Source organism: Phocoena sinus, chromosome 14 (assembly GCF_008692025.1).
Source record: "Phocoena sinus isolate mPhoSin1 chromosome 14, mPhoSin1.pri, whole genome shotgun sequence".
NCBI lineage: Eukaryota > Metazoa > Chordata > Mammalia > Artiodactyla > Phocoenidae > Phocoena > Phocoena sinus.
Window position 1 is genome coordinate 16,739,227 of NC_045776.1, and position 14,564 is coordinate 16,753,790.

Sequence of the window (14,564 nt, forward strand, 5' to 3'; positions counted from 1 at the left end):
ACACAGCACTTCTGCTCAAGCCCCATTGGCCAGAATTTAGTCCTATGTCCACACTAAGTGGCAAGGGGGTGGGAGGGTTGATTTAAAGCACTGAACAGGGGGCTTCCCTGGTGGCGCAGTGGTTGAGAATCTGCCTGCCAACGCAGGGAACACAGGTTCGAGCCCTGGTCTGGGAGGATCCCACATGCCGCGGAGCGGCTGGGCCCGTGAGCCACAGCTACTGAGCCTGCGCGTCTGGAGCCTGTGCTCCGCAACAAGAGAGGCCGCGACAGTGAGAGGCCCACGCGATGAAGAGTGGCCCCCGCTTGCCACAACTAGAGAAAGCCCTCGCACAGAAACGAAGACCCAACACAGCCATAAATAAATAAATAATAATAATAAAAAGCACTGAACAGTGATTTGGATTCAAAATGAAGGGCTGAGTAATTTAGAAAAGGTTACATCTGTTCACTATGTGATACGTTGGTGACTAATTCAAGGCTGCGCTATGGAGGAGAGCCAGAAGGCCTGAGCGCACCAAGAAGATGCTGACAGACTCTGGTGACAGGAAGTGACCCTCTGGCCGGGAGAGGAGAAATCATAAGTAAAGGAGAGAAATTAGGGGATTTTTCCAAGAGGGGGCTTGTGGTGTTCCCTTTCTTCTATCAACCCAGAGCTTCCTGACCATTTGCAAGATTTACCATGTACAGGAGGATCCTGGGAGGCCCTGAGAAATTTACATTGGGAGTAAATTAATTATATTGTTTTGTCAAAACATGCCACTCGCCAGCTCAAATTCCACACTCTAAGCAAAGTCAAAAGTTCTTACCTTGGTCACAAAGCCCGTTGTCATCTGGCCCCCACTTGCATCCTCCAACTCCGTCTCCCATCGTCTCATCCGTTCTTTACCGCGTGACAACCGCATGGCTCTCCTGGCGATTCCTAAAGGACACAGAGCATGTTTCTGCCTCAGGGACTCTGCACTCGCTGTTCCCCAGTCTGGATTGTTCTTCCCCCAAATATGTACAAAGCTGGCTCTCCCCCACCCCTTTCAAGTCTGTGCTCAAATGTCACCTCTTTCAAGAGGCAATCCCTGACTGCTCTCTTTAAAACGGTGCTACTCAAAGTAGGGTAACACACTGGAGTTAGTCTGTGAATTGTTTGTTACCAGTTTGCTATAAGTACAGAAGCTTTGAGGGTGTTTCCCCAGAATGGGGGTTTTAGAGGAGTTCATGTGTGGCTGAATTCAGGTACTGAGTCACTTATGGTGTGAACTAAATGCTAGTAGGACTTCGTGATACTGTGTGATATTTTAAGGTTAGTGTGTCAACTGTAACCCAAAATATTAAAAAATTTGTAGAAAATATAAGCATGCATTTATTTTTTTATAACATATTACATGATCTTTTTTGGGAGGGGCTGGTACGCGGGCCTCTCACTGTTGTGGCCTCTCCCGTTGCGGAGCACAGGTTCCGGACGCACCGTCTCAGCGGCCATGGCTCACGGGCCCAGCCGCTCTGCGGCATGTGGGATCTTCCCGGACCGGGGCACGAACCTGTGTCCCCTGCATCGGCAGGCGGACTCTCAACCACTGCGCCACCAGGGAAGTCCATATTTATTATTTTTTTCATGCTTGGGCATTTAAATTTTGTTCTTAAATAATCTCTGTGAGTTGTTACTGACAAATTAAAAGAGGCCTTCACAGAATACTCTGTAAATAGTTCTCTTCTAATATGACACTGGAAGTGTGAATAATTCTTGTTCTAACAGATGAAAAATCAAGTTTGGTATATTTTTACATTTTTAACGTTCTAAAAGATTATTGAAACATCCTGATGTACTATAGAAATTTGATAAAATATAGGCAAATCTGGTAAAGATCACCTTGAGTTAGATTTGCAAGCCTCCTTCCATCTTTTCCTGCCTCGGAAACATGTTACATATCAATATCAACACGAGATAAAGAGGCATTTGGAAGAAAAATCCTCAAATTGTTGGAGGTCTCTGGTTCCCTAAACTCAACAATTTCTAATTGTTTCAACTCTAGGTCAGAAGTGAGGGGAAATTTTGTTTATGTGTGTTGACTGTTGTGTATGGAAATGATAATGTGGAGGCTGGTTTGTATTCATAGTTATACTGTGGTGGATAGAATCATGGTCCCCCAAAGATGTCCATTGTCCTAACCCCAGAATCTATGAAATGAACTTTGAAAATGTGGTTACGTATGCTGGTGTGGGAGGTACTACAGTCTATTTTCATATTGGTAGAGCCAGCGTTGGCTGCAAATTTAGAACTACCTGGTGAGTAGTTGCAAATCTTGGTGCCTGGCCACAGCCAACAATTAAATCAGTATTTTAAAAATTCCCCAGGTGATCCTAACATGCGTTCAAGCTTGCGTGACACTAGTCTGGAGCAACGCTTCTCAAACTTTAACATGCATATCATCACCTGGGGGTCTTGTTAAATGCAAATTCCAATTCAGTGGGTCTGGGGCGAGCCTGAGATTCTCTAGTTCTAACAAGCTCCCAGGTGATGCTGCTGCTGCTGGCCCAGGGACCACACTTTGAGTAACAAGCCTCAAGATAATACGTGGCACGCTACAGGAAGGTGCAACTAATGAACAATTACAAGGACAATAGGCAAGACTTTAGAAAAAAATCTTCAGACACATTATTTTCATATTATGATAAAATATATCGAATTTAAAATTTATCATCTTAACCATTTTTAATGTTCAGTTCAGCGGCATCAAGTAGATTGTTTTGCAACTATCACTACCATCCATCTCCAGAACTTTTTCATCTTCCCCACCTGAAACTCTATACCCACGAAACACTAACTTCTCATCCCTCCTCCTCCCCTCGGTCTCTGGCAACCGCCATGCTACATTCTGTCTCTATGAATTTGACTCTGGGAACCTCTATGAGTGGAATCATATAATATTTGTCTTCTTGTGGCTGGCTTATTTCACTCCATGTTGAGGAGTGTATCAGAATTTCCTTCCTTTTTAGGGCTGAATACTATTCTATAGTGCTCATAGAGACATCGTGTTTCAGTAAATTTATCTCTGTAGGAAATGGATAGGATCATCCGTTTTGACTGCAGAAGAACACAGCCAGAGAGCTTCAGTGCATAAGGAATCTGTTAGGTAGGGCAAAAGTCACTGCCCTAAATAGGCTGTCCTTTGTAATATGAAAATGACCTAGTTTCATAGGGCCAGGGGCCCTGACTGACCATTCTTTTCCCATTTAACGTTAATTGGGAAATTCCTGGTGTGAGAAGGAATTATTAATGACCTAACTATGGTAGCAAGAAGTCAGCCACCCACACTGATGACAAATCTTCTGGATCAGGAACAGCTGCTGGACCAGGTCCAGGAGGATGAGGTCACCCATGAGCCTTGGCTCCCAGGTGCTGAGGCTGCCTCAAAATGACGGAGAAGCTTTAGGTGGAAACGCCTCAGTGACAACTACACAAAAGCAGCTGATGTCTAGGGCCAGCTCTGGTGACCATTTTTTCCTGGTAGACGTAGTGCCTTTCTAAAGAAGGATTAAAGAAGGAAAAGAAAAGAAAAAAGAAAAAAACCGAAAGGAAATGAACAGTGACTTCTTTGCTGGACTGAAATGAAAGGTTGACACCTAAGAATAAAACAATGTAAAAAAATTCCAAAGGAAATACTCTGTCTCTGTTTAGAAATGTGAGACCTTACTTCCAGCAAGCCAATAAGAATCAAACTGACAAACAGGGGGAGGGGGGAGGTTCTTTTCATGAGTCTCAAGTATCAGGAAGCTTTCCCCGAAGGCCCAATCCTGATATAATCTCGCTGTGATCTCTGCAACCCTTGGTTTATGCCTTCCTTGGAGCATAAACTTTTGACCTATCGCTCTTTTTCTGTGTTTAATTCTCATTTGTGAAAAGGGGCTTATCTAGTAACTCTTGAATTGAAGAGATTTGTGTTCTCGATTCCAGAAACAGCTCGGTATTAGTGGAATGATCTTGGTGGCCTTAGATTCAAGAGGCCTACACTATAATCCCCTCTGCCACTTACCAGCTTTGGGCAAGTTATTTATTTACACTGTCTCGGCTTCACTGATCTCATTGGTAAAAGGAAGCTAACAATACCCGCCACATCGGATTATTATGAGGATTACATGAGACGGTGTTTGTAAAAGTGTCTGATTATAGGGGGCACTCTATGAATATTGGTACCCACATCCTCTCTGTATTTCTAATCCAGGCACAGTTAGGTAGAAGGATCCAGGGGTGAACAAAACTAGACAACAACCCTCAAAGAACTTACAGTCTAGAGGGGAGACAGATCTTAATCAGTCGCAAATGTCCAGTTGATCTTGGGTCAAGCTCTGTGACAAAGGAAAGGTGCAGAACGCTATGAGGGTCATGAGAGGTGTGGATACGAATCTCAGGAAGGATTTCTCTTGGAAGGGATGACTGGCCCGGGATCTGAAGCATGAACAGGCGTTAGTCAGATAGAGATGGAAGACTGTTCCAGGCAGAAGCTTCCAGATGGGGGAGAAGGGTGGACCATGGCAAGTGAGAGGACTTAGAGCACAGTAGGACATCTGGAGGCAAAGGGATACCCTGAGACAGCGGTGGGGGAGACACCAGACTAGGGGGAGTGCTGTTGGCCACACCCAGGAGTTTTGTCTTTATTCTGAGGCCAAGGGAAGCCTTGGTGTGTGTGTGGGAGGGTCACTTCTGAAGGCTAATATTTCATTTTTAGAAAGCTCCCTGGTCCAGGAGACAGATGATGGTAGAATGGGATGGTGGTGATGGAGATGGAAACATGGAAATGAACTGGAAAGTTTGGGGGAACATAAAACCCTAGGCCTCACATTTTCTACATGTTTATAGAACAATGAATCAGTGGCCTTTTTAATGTATAGGACTGATGGTCGGCCCAGATGCCAACCTGAAGCACACGCAAAATGATGTGCGTGTATAATTTGGCCAGAAAAAAGAACAAAGTACACGCTCCAACACAGACGTACCTTGAAAACATTACGCTAAGTGAAGAAGCCAGTCGCTAAGACCACATATTGTATGATTCCATATATATGAAATGTTAAGAATAGGCAGAAGCTATAGGGACAAAGTAAATTAGTGGCTGCTGGGGACTGGGGAAAATGGGGGGATTAGGGGTGACAGCTAAAAGGTATGGGGCTTATTTTTGATGCGATGAAAATGTAAAATCGAATGTGGGGGTGGTTGAACATCTCTATGAATGTACTAAAAAGCATTAAGTTGTACACTTTAAATGAGTGAATTATATAAAATTACATATATATAATTTTCAAATTATATCTCAGTAAATCTGTTACCAAAACATATTTATGTTTATATATGTTTATATTTATACTTACAGGGGCGAGAAGCCCACAGTCATAAACACTGCCACTCATGGCCAGAAGATTCCAATGGGCATGACCTCCAAGGTGCCCAGGTTGGCATTTCCTGACCCAGCATCCTCAGGGGAGGAAAGCATCCTTAGCCCCACTCTTGACCCTGGCTTCTGACTCCTTCGAGAGAAAATGAGATGGTACTGTCTGCCGACTTCAAGGGACAGAAGAGAGAGGGCATTTAATTTTTTTTAACCACCTCATTGCCACCTTCTTCACTCTGATCTGGAGTGAAGAACTGTCACATGACGGCAGCTGTCACTGGACAGCAGTGGCTCCGAGAGGACAGAAACTCCTACTCATCCTCCAGGTCTCTATTTAGATGTCACCTTCACCGAGGAGCCTTCTGTGACTTCTAAGTATGAGTCAGGCCCCACCACCACCACCGCCTTCCTACCTGCCTTCTGCCTTGACGGCACTGACCCTCCTGAGTCAGAATTGCTTGTTTCCTTACCTACGATCCCACTGAACTGTCACCTCCTTCAGGGCAAGCATGGACGCTGGGTCACTAGTTGTGTTCCCCAGCTCTACGGGCTTGTGCATAGGATGCGTTCAGTGAGTCTTTAGTGAATAAATGAGACAAACACAGCCCTGAATCTGTTCACAAGGTAGATATCCCAGCTTTCCAAAGATGGCTCATGAAGTCTTAGACAAGAAAAGAGTTTGCAGTTGCAGTGGCCGAAACAGAGATTGGTCTGAGGGCAGTGCTGGGGAGCCAGACCTTTCATAGAGCAAACAGGACAGGAATCAGTGCATGCAAATGACTTCATGCTTCCCTAAAGCAAGGATGGCTTTGCAATTGCTCATGCCTTGGGAATGTCCCTTCCCAAACAACTTCAGGTTGTAACAGCCATGATGCTTGACCTACCACCTTCTTACCTTCTACCCTCTGGGGGAGAAACAATAATCCACCAACGCTGATACCAAGGTATTTCCTTTTTTTTTTTCTTTTCCCTTTCTATACATCTGAATTTCTGGGACTTAGGGTTTAAACGAATGTCTCCTTGGGTGGGTCCCAATAAAACATTTTCTAGGAAAATGGACACATACTACCCTATTTTGGTTTTTTTAAAGCTACAAATGTTCAAAACCCCCAACATCTGCAACACAGTGTCATTTGGCTTTTTTTTTTTTTCGACCGCGTGGCTTGCGGGGATCTTAGTTCCCTGACCAGGGATTGAACCCAGGCTCTAGGCAGTGAAAGTGCAGAGTCCTAACCACTGGACCACCAGGGAATTCCCTCATTGGGCGTTATTAATAGCTAAAAAGTACTTGCATTTAATTGAAACACCTTGCACTCACCTCTACTTTGGAAAGGCCAAGCGGGCTGTGCTGGGGCCACTGAAACTGTTTATTTTGCTTGGGTCTGCCAGACCCTCTGCTCGGGGCCTCCCTTTTCCTCTGCGTAAAATGGGGGGTTGGTTGAGTGGTTTTTTTTTTTTTGCGGTACGCGGGCCTCTCACTGTTGTGGCCTCTCCCGTTGCGGAGCACAGGCTCCGGACACGCAGGCTTAGCGGCCATGGCTCACGGGCCCAGCTGCTCCGCAGCATGTGGGATCTTCCCGGACCGGGGCACGAACCCGTGTCCCCTGCATCGGCAGGCGGACTCTCAACCACTGTGCCACCAGGGAAGCCCTGGTTGAGTGTTTTAAGGTTGTTTCTATTTCTCCAAGATCACATTCTATTTTTGCTGGCTGACTCCTGTCTTAAAAAGGTGGAAATGTTAGTCGTACCATTTAGTCTCCCCTTACTACAGTGAGAAACTGTATTTAGCTATGAGCCACAGAGAACTGAGTAACGGTGGCTTAAATACACAAAGTCCAGAGGGAGGCAGTCTGGGTTTGTGGTGTGGCACCGTGATGCCATAAGGGACCCAGGCTTTTCTTATCTTTCTGGTCCATCATCCTCAACAAGTGGCTTCCATCTTCAGCGTCCCCTGAGATCCAAGAAGGTGACCAGCTCGGCAGTTATCACGGCCACCCTGCCAATGAGAAGACTAAGAAAGAGGACATGTTTACTTTTAGAGCCTTCTTGGAAGTTCCATCTGTGAATGGAAAATGCTGCTGCCATATTAGTCAACAAGGGATGCTGTAGCCATCAAGCCACTACGGCTGCCCAGGACTGTGCACCCTGAGGGGATTAGGATGGAGAAAAGCAGGATACTGGTCCTAGATAGGTAAGGTGCATGTCAAAGGAATGATTTCAGTGAGCCCAGACACTTGCATCTTACCATACATAGGAAAGTGCTAAACTCATTAACTTGAGATATCTGGTTTTCTTTAATTAATAGTAATCTTTTGAAGTTCCTACTACCTTTGTTGCAAAAACTCCTATATAGCCTGGCCCCCCCCTTACCTCTTTGGGGCAGTCCCACAGAGCTATCTTAGAGGCTGCCTCCTGGGCTTAAGTCCTCAGTTTTGTCCACCAAATAAAACAGAATTCTCAACTTTTAGGTTGTACATTTTTTTCAGTCGACACATCCAATATTCTGCCTATACCTCACGGTCCAGAACTTAGTCTGATGGCTGCCTATAGCTGGAGGGAGACTAGGACATGTGGTCCTTTCACTGGGCACATTGCTGCCCCAAGTATTTTCAGTACCTCCTCTGTAGGGAGGAAGTAGAGAGTAGACGTCGGGCTGGGCACCTAAAGTCTCCACCACACTAGTCTTTAACCTAAACAGCTGTGAGTGTGAATGACAGTCCAAGTGAGATAAAGTTCCTCTTGTGCCCAGGGTGACAGGACTCTTGTGTCCTTCAACCTCGGTTGGTCTCTTGCTTCGGGAACACTGGGCAGTGGCCCCTGGGGATTTCAGGGTCTCTGAGAGAACACCTGCTCCAAGAATTCGGGAAGGATCTCTTCTCAAACTTGATTGGAGCCACTGCCTAAAATTTCACCAATGAAGAGTTATGCCATTGAGATAAAACATTAACTTCTATTTAAAATGAAGATACCCTTGAAAGGGTTAACACATGTGGCTACAACCTGTCATTTCTCTCTTTCAGCTGACACCTAGTGGGAGAGGATGCATTGAATTGTGGGGAGAAGACAGAGCTGTCCCATCACAATCACCAAAGTCCTCTCTTGAAGCCGGTGGACCATCAGAGGGGGGCCTGAAGTTTTCCAGCACAAAGGGAGGAAGAATAAGCCTGGGAGTGGGAGCTAATATAGGAAGTAGCCCCAGTGGGCTTCAGATCAAAGGCTTTGAGGTGTTTTGGGGTTTTTTTGAGTTAATTCTTATTGATCCTGACCTCTGTCATTTGCTGTCCTTCACATTTTATTTTATTTTATCTTATTTTGCTGCACCACTTGGCATGCAGGATCTTAGTTCCCCAACCAGGGGTCGAACCCATGCCCCCTGCAGTGGAAGCGTGGAGTCCTAACCACTGGACCTCCAGGGAATTCCCAAGACTTTGAGTTTTGAAAGGGACCTTGGTGATCATCTAGTCACATACCCATTTTACAGACGATGAAACCAAGCCTGAGAAGGATCACATGGCATGAAGGAGGCACGCAGATGGCTAGTAGCAGGCACAGACCTCAGACCCTATCTCCTGATTCCTAGTCCAGGAATGGTACCACCTTACCAGTCGTTTATTTTGTTCCACAGGGGATTAAGGTCCCCTGGAGAAGGGCTGAAGAAGAGAGGGGAAGGGGTGAGGCTCTGGGGAGCTTTACTGGGGTGGAACCAGGTTTCATGGGGCCTGAAGTTTATACAACTGGTGGAAGGGTGAGCTCCTTAAAAAAAAATACAACTACAGGGGCTTCCCTGGTGGCGCAGTGGTTGGGAGTCCGCCTGCCGATGCAGGGGACACGGGTTCGTGCCCCGGTCCGGGAGGATCCCACAGGCCGCGGAGTGGCTAGGCCCGTGAGCCATGGCCGCTGAGCCTGCGCGTCCGGAGCCTGTGCTCCGCAACGGGAGAGGCCGCAACAGTGAGAGGCCCGCGTACCGCAATAAAACCCACACAACTACAGAATTAAAAATACAAAATCAGGCAAAAGGCCTTGGAGGGTGCCTGAAGTTTCAGTACCATTAGCTTCTTGGTGAGCCTGCCACTGGGGTCCCCCCATGGATTCAAGCAGGTCAGTTCCTCCAACCTCTGTTTTACACCATACGCCTGCTTTACGGTGTTATAGTTAAAATTTAAATTAAAAAAAAAAAGTTTGTAAAAAAGTTTGAAAATCACTGCTCTGCACTGGCTGTCATTCAGCATTGCTTAGGACCAGCCACAGTAGCAAACATCGTCACCTGCCAGCATTTCATTGTCAACATTTTTGAGAAATTAAATTATTTTAAGTGAGTCATAGGACATATGCTTGTATAGGACGTACAGGCTGGGACTCAGGGAAGCACAGTAACCTTTGACTCACAAGATGGAATTTGAGTAACCCTTGATCAGGTGCCCCACAATAAGATGTCTAGATTGTTTAGATTTTAATACCTGTAGGTTTAAAAATTACTTCCAAATGAAATGTACCTTAAAAAGCCAATTTTTTTTTTTGGTGTGTGTTTTAAATAATGACATTTATTTCCATTAGTGGATGGGTGAAGGCACATCTGCTAGAATTCTCAGTGCATGAAAATGTGAGGCACATCTTGGAACCATCCTCATACTAAGGAAAGAGGGAGATTAGAGCAATGAGCTTTATGCACCTTCAAATCCTTGATAATCTAGACGAGAGAGTTGTCCTGAGTGGAGTGTGGATTTTTCTGGGTTAGCTCCATCCCTTGTCTGTGGGTTGTTCTTGGGTTCTAAAAATGCTGTAAGATATTGGGGTCCACCCATCAGTGCTCTGGACCCTACTGAGAGGGTAACAAGAAAAAGTGGGGAGAGGCATTGCCTCTGTAATGACATTTCTCTCCTTTCTCCCACAGACCCGGGGGCAGGTTTCTTTGCTTTGAAGCTCCAGGGGACTGAGGTCGACAGTGCCTGATAGAAGACGGTGGTTCTTGGTGGATGCAGCATATTTAGAGGCAGTGGCCGCAGGAAAGGAGGAGATTGCTCCCAGTACTTAACCAGATCTGTCTGTGAGTTCTCCTGAGATAGCCTCTGGGGACTGCCTGACGTATCTGAGGAATTTGTGGAACTCTCTGCTAGCAGGTGAGGGTCAGACTGCGAACCATAAGAGAGGTGATTTTCTGTCTTCTCAGATTCAAATTCCACAGTACTATTCAAACCCTGTTCCAGAGAGAAACATGAAACACTGCGCCCGAACCACCCCCCACCAAAACCCCACAAACACACACACACACAACCCCCCCAAAAAAAACAAAACCAAAAACCAACCAAACAATCCCCCAAAACAAACTACACCCCACGCTACCAGCATTTGTCTTGTTCTAATCAGGAGACTGAGCCCTGCCAAAGTGCCTTCCAATAAGCAGGTCCTGGTAACTCCCAATAGATCAGGTATTCTAAAGCTATAGGATCGTTACTGAACCAAAACTTAGGTCTGCTAGCCTGGGTGCAGTAAAGCCAATCTCCTGACACCAGGCTGTGGTGAAGGAAAGTGCAGCATTTATTGCAGATGCCAAGCAAGCAGTCAGGGCAGCTAGCACTGCAAAAAAAATGCCAGCTCCCTGATGGGTTTTAGGAAAGCATTGTTAAAGGCCAGGTGAAAGGAGTTGCAGGGTGTGTGATCAGCTCCTGCACAGTTCTCTGATTGGTTGATGGTGAGGTAACAGGGTGGAGTCACAAGGTTTAACAAGATCAACCCTTAGGCTCCAGTAGCCCCGAGGGCTATGTGTTCATGGTCATTAAGTATTTAACATCTTCCATTTGGTGGCGGTTTTAGCATCTGTAGAACAACTCAGGAAATGTACATCAGATAGTGTTATCTAGGTACTTCACAGAGAAGCTAAAGCAGAGTATATGGGAGAGGGGTCTGTCCCGGGAGGGCTCCATAGTGTCCTGCTATGTTACAGGATGAATTGGAGGTATCATGGTACAAATACGTGTTAAATGTACAGCAAAGACATCCTGGCAACTCTTTGTACAGTAAGAAAAAGAAGATGTGTTTTGTATTACTCCCATTTGTAGTATCTTTGAATAAAGGTATGTAATACATTTCAATCTTTGATACCCAATTCTAATTTATAAGAAAAAGAGGGGAAGGATGTGTTAACTAACCTTATTGTGATAAACATTTCACAATATATATTTGTATCAAATCATCACATTGTATACCCAAAACTTACACAATGTTATATGTCAATTACACCTTAATAAGGTTGGGAAAAAAAAGAAAGAAAAGCTATGAGAAGGGATCAGCTCCAATAGGTGTTAAATAAAATTAGAAAGCCCTTCTAGTTAACACAGTGTGGTACTGGTACACACAGAGGCAAACAGTCCAGTGGAATAGACACAGATGCAACTGTCTGATGAGTACATGATAAAAACGTCATCTCAAATCACTGAAGCAAATGTGGGCTTTTAAATAAATGAATCTGGGACATTTTGTTAGCCATTTTGAAGAAATAAAATTAGATTAATACTCTACACCACACACAAGACATAAAATCCAAATGGATAAGGGATCTAAATGTAAAAAAAGAAAGAGAGAGAAAGGGAGAAAAGAAAGAAAGAAAGGGAAGTTAGAAGCTGATTAGGAAATATGATTTTTTTAAATTGAAGTATAGTTGCTGTATAATATTAATATAAGTTATAGGTGTACAATATAGTGATTCACAATTTTAAAGGTTGTATTCCATTTATAGTTATTATAAAATATTGGCTATATTCCCCATGTCATATCCTTGTAGCTTATTTTATATCTAATGGTTTGTACCTTTTACTCCCCTACCCCTTTATTGCCCCTCCCTGCTTAGGAAAGATGATTTGAAGGATAAAAAAATATGGATTTCTTAATCATCATTTACTATTGTAGAATTCCCACTTTTTACTCATTCATTTGGGATAAAAAATATTGAAGACCATGAAGGCCTACATGTCTGGAGTAAGGGAAGCTCATGAAAATATTTTAAGTTCTTGACACCTCTTTGTGAATCAATTTATAAGGTTAGCTTTTCTGGTTGTAAGCACTGGTTTTGGGTCAGTTTTGTGTGTTAGTTAAAGGCAACGAGAACAGATTGGGGCAGGGCAGTGAAGTGGTAAGAGGTTAAGTCTGGGGTTCCAGGGAACACTAAGGATTGCAAAAAGTGAACAGCCTAGAGAAGATAGTTCATTGTCATCAAGGTTACCTTAGGCCAATCACAAATGGACAAAGAAGAAAAAGAAAAGGCAAACAAATCAAATACAAAAAGAATGCATGCTTACACAAAGACACACTCCAGTAAAAGTTTATAACCAGAGAAAAACCTTTTAAAAAGCAGAAAGCTGATCCCATGAAAAGGATTGGAAATCAGAATAACATCAAATATCTGAACAGCAACACTGGGATCTAGAATCTAATGAAACAATGACTTCAAAATTCTAAGATAAAAATGCTTTCCAAGCTAGAATTCTATACCCAGCCAAACTATGAGTAGAATAAACACATTTCCAGACTTGTAAGATACACAGACCTGTAGGTCATCTATCCTGTGGCTACACCTCCAATCTTCCATCCCTATTACCAGAGACCAGTTCCCACAATAGATGCTGGTAATGCGGTATACTCATTCTCCAGCCTTCCGTCAAGCTAGGATCAGCCATATGACCAGTTTCTGGCAAATGAAATTTAGCCAGCTGCTGCAGCTACCTGTAACCTGAAAGGGGAGACCTCACCATCATCGTGGTGAAAGCAGAGCAAAAATATGAAAAGTGCCTGGGTCCTGATGACATCGCTGAGCCATTAACCAAACTATGAACTCTTTACCTCCAGAGAGTTAGAAGTGAGATGAGAATGATGACAATGACGACGACGATGATGATAATAAACCCATTTGTTTTCCAGAATACTATTATTCACAGTTCAAGCCATCCTAACCAACATGATAAGCCTCAAGCTATTTCTCTCTCATGTTCTCTTTTTCAGATGTGCTCCACCAGAATTCCCAAGTAAAGCAAAAAAGAAAATGTGGAGGAGAAAGGTAAAATGAATTCTGAGGATGATAATGAAGGGAAAGTCCTGCATGACAGTTACCCATTCATACTGGAACAAGGACAGAAGGCTACAGCAGGGAATATCTCAAGGGGATTCTAGTGTCATAGGGAATGTCTAACTGCATAGTATTCCTTTTATAGATTATACTATATTTTATTTAACCAGTACACTATTGATGGACATTTGTTTCCTATATTACAAATAATTTTCAAAATTAACATCCTTTTAAAAAATTTTTTTAAACTTTTTATTCAATTTATTTAAACTTAAAAAAAGATTTTAGTTTAAATTGAATAAATCCCACCCCCCCACCACCAATCTGTTCCTTGTATCTATGAGCTTATTTTTTCTTTTTGGTTTTGGTTCCACATATAAGAGAAATCATTGGGGAATTCACTGGCGGTCCAGTGGTTAGGACTTGGCGCTTTCACTGCTGAGGCCTGGGTTCGATCCCTGGTCGGGAAACTAAGATCCTGCAAGCCGCACGCACGGCGTGGCCAAAAAAATTTTTAAAAAAAGAGAGAGAGAGAGAAATCATTTGGTATTTGTCTTTCTCTGTCTGACTTATTTCACTTGGCATAATGCCCTCAAGGTCCATCCATGTTGTCTTGAAAATGGGAAGATTTCATTTTTTATGGTTGAATTATATACATATGTGTGTATACATATATATGTGTACTATATATTATATACATATATGTATATTATATACACATATAACATATATATTACATATCTCACAATTCTTTTTTTTTTTGCGGTACGCGGGCCTCTCACTGCTGTGGCCTCTCCCATTGCGGAGCACAGGCTCAGTGGCCATGGCTCACGGGCCCAGCCGCTCCGCAGCATGTGGGATCTTCCCGGACCGGGGCACAAACCCGTGTCCCCTGCATCGGCAGGCAGACTCTCAACCACTGCGCCACCAGGGAAGCCCTCACAATTCTTTATAAGCTCATCCATCAATGGGCACGAGTTGTTTCCATATCTTGGCTACTGTAAACAATGCCGCAAGGAACATGGGGGTGCCTTATCTTTTCAAATTAGTGTTTCTGTTTTCTTTGGATAAATACTCAGATGTGGAATTGCTGGATCATATGATAGTTCTATTTTTAACTTTTTGAGG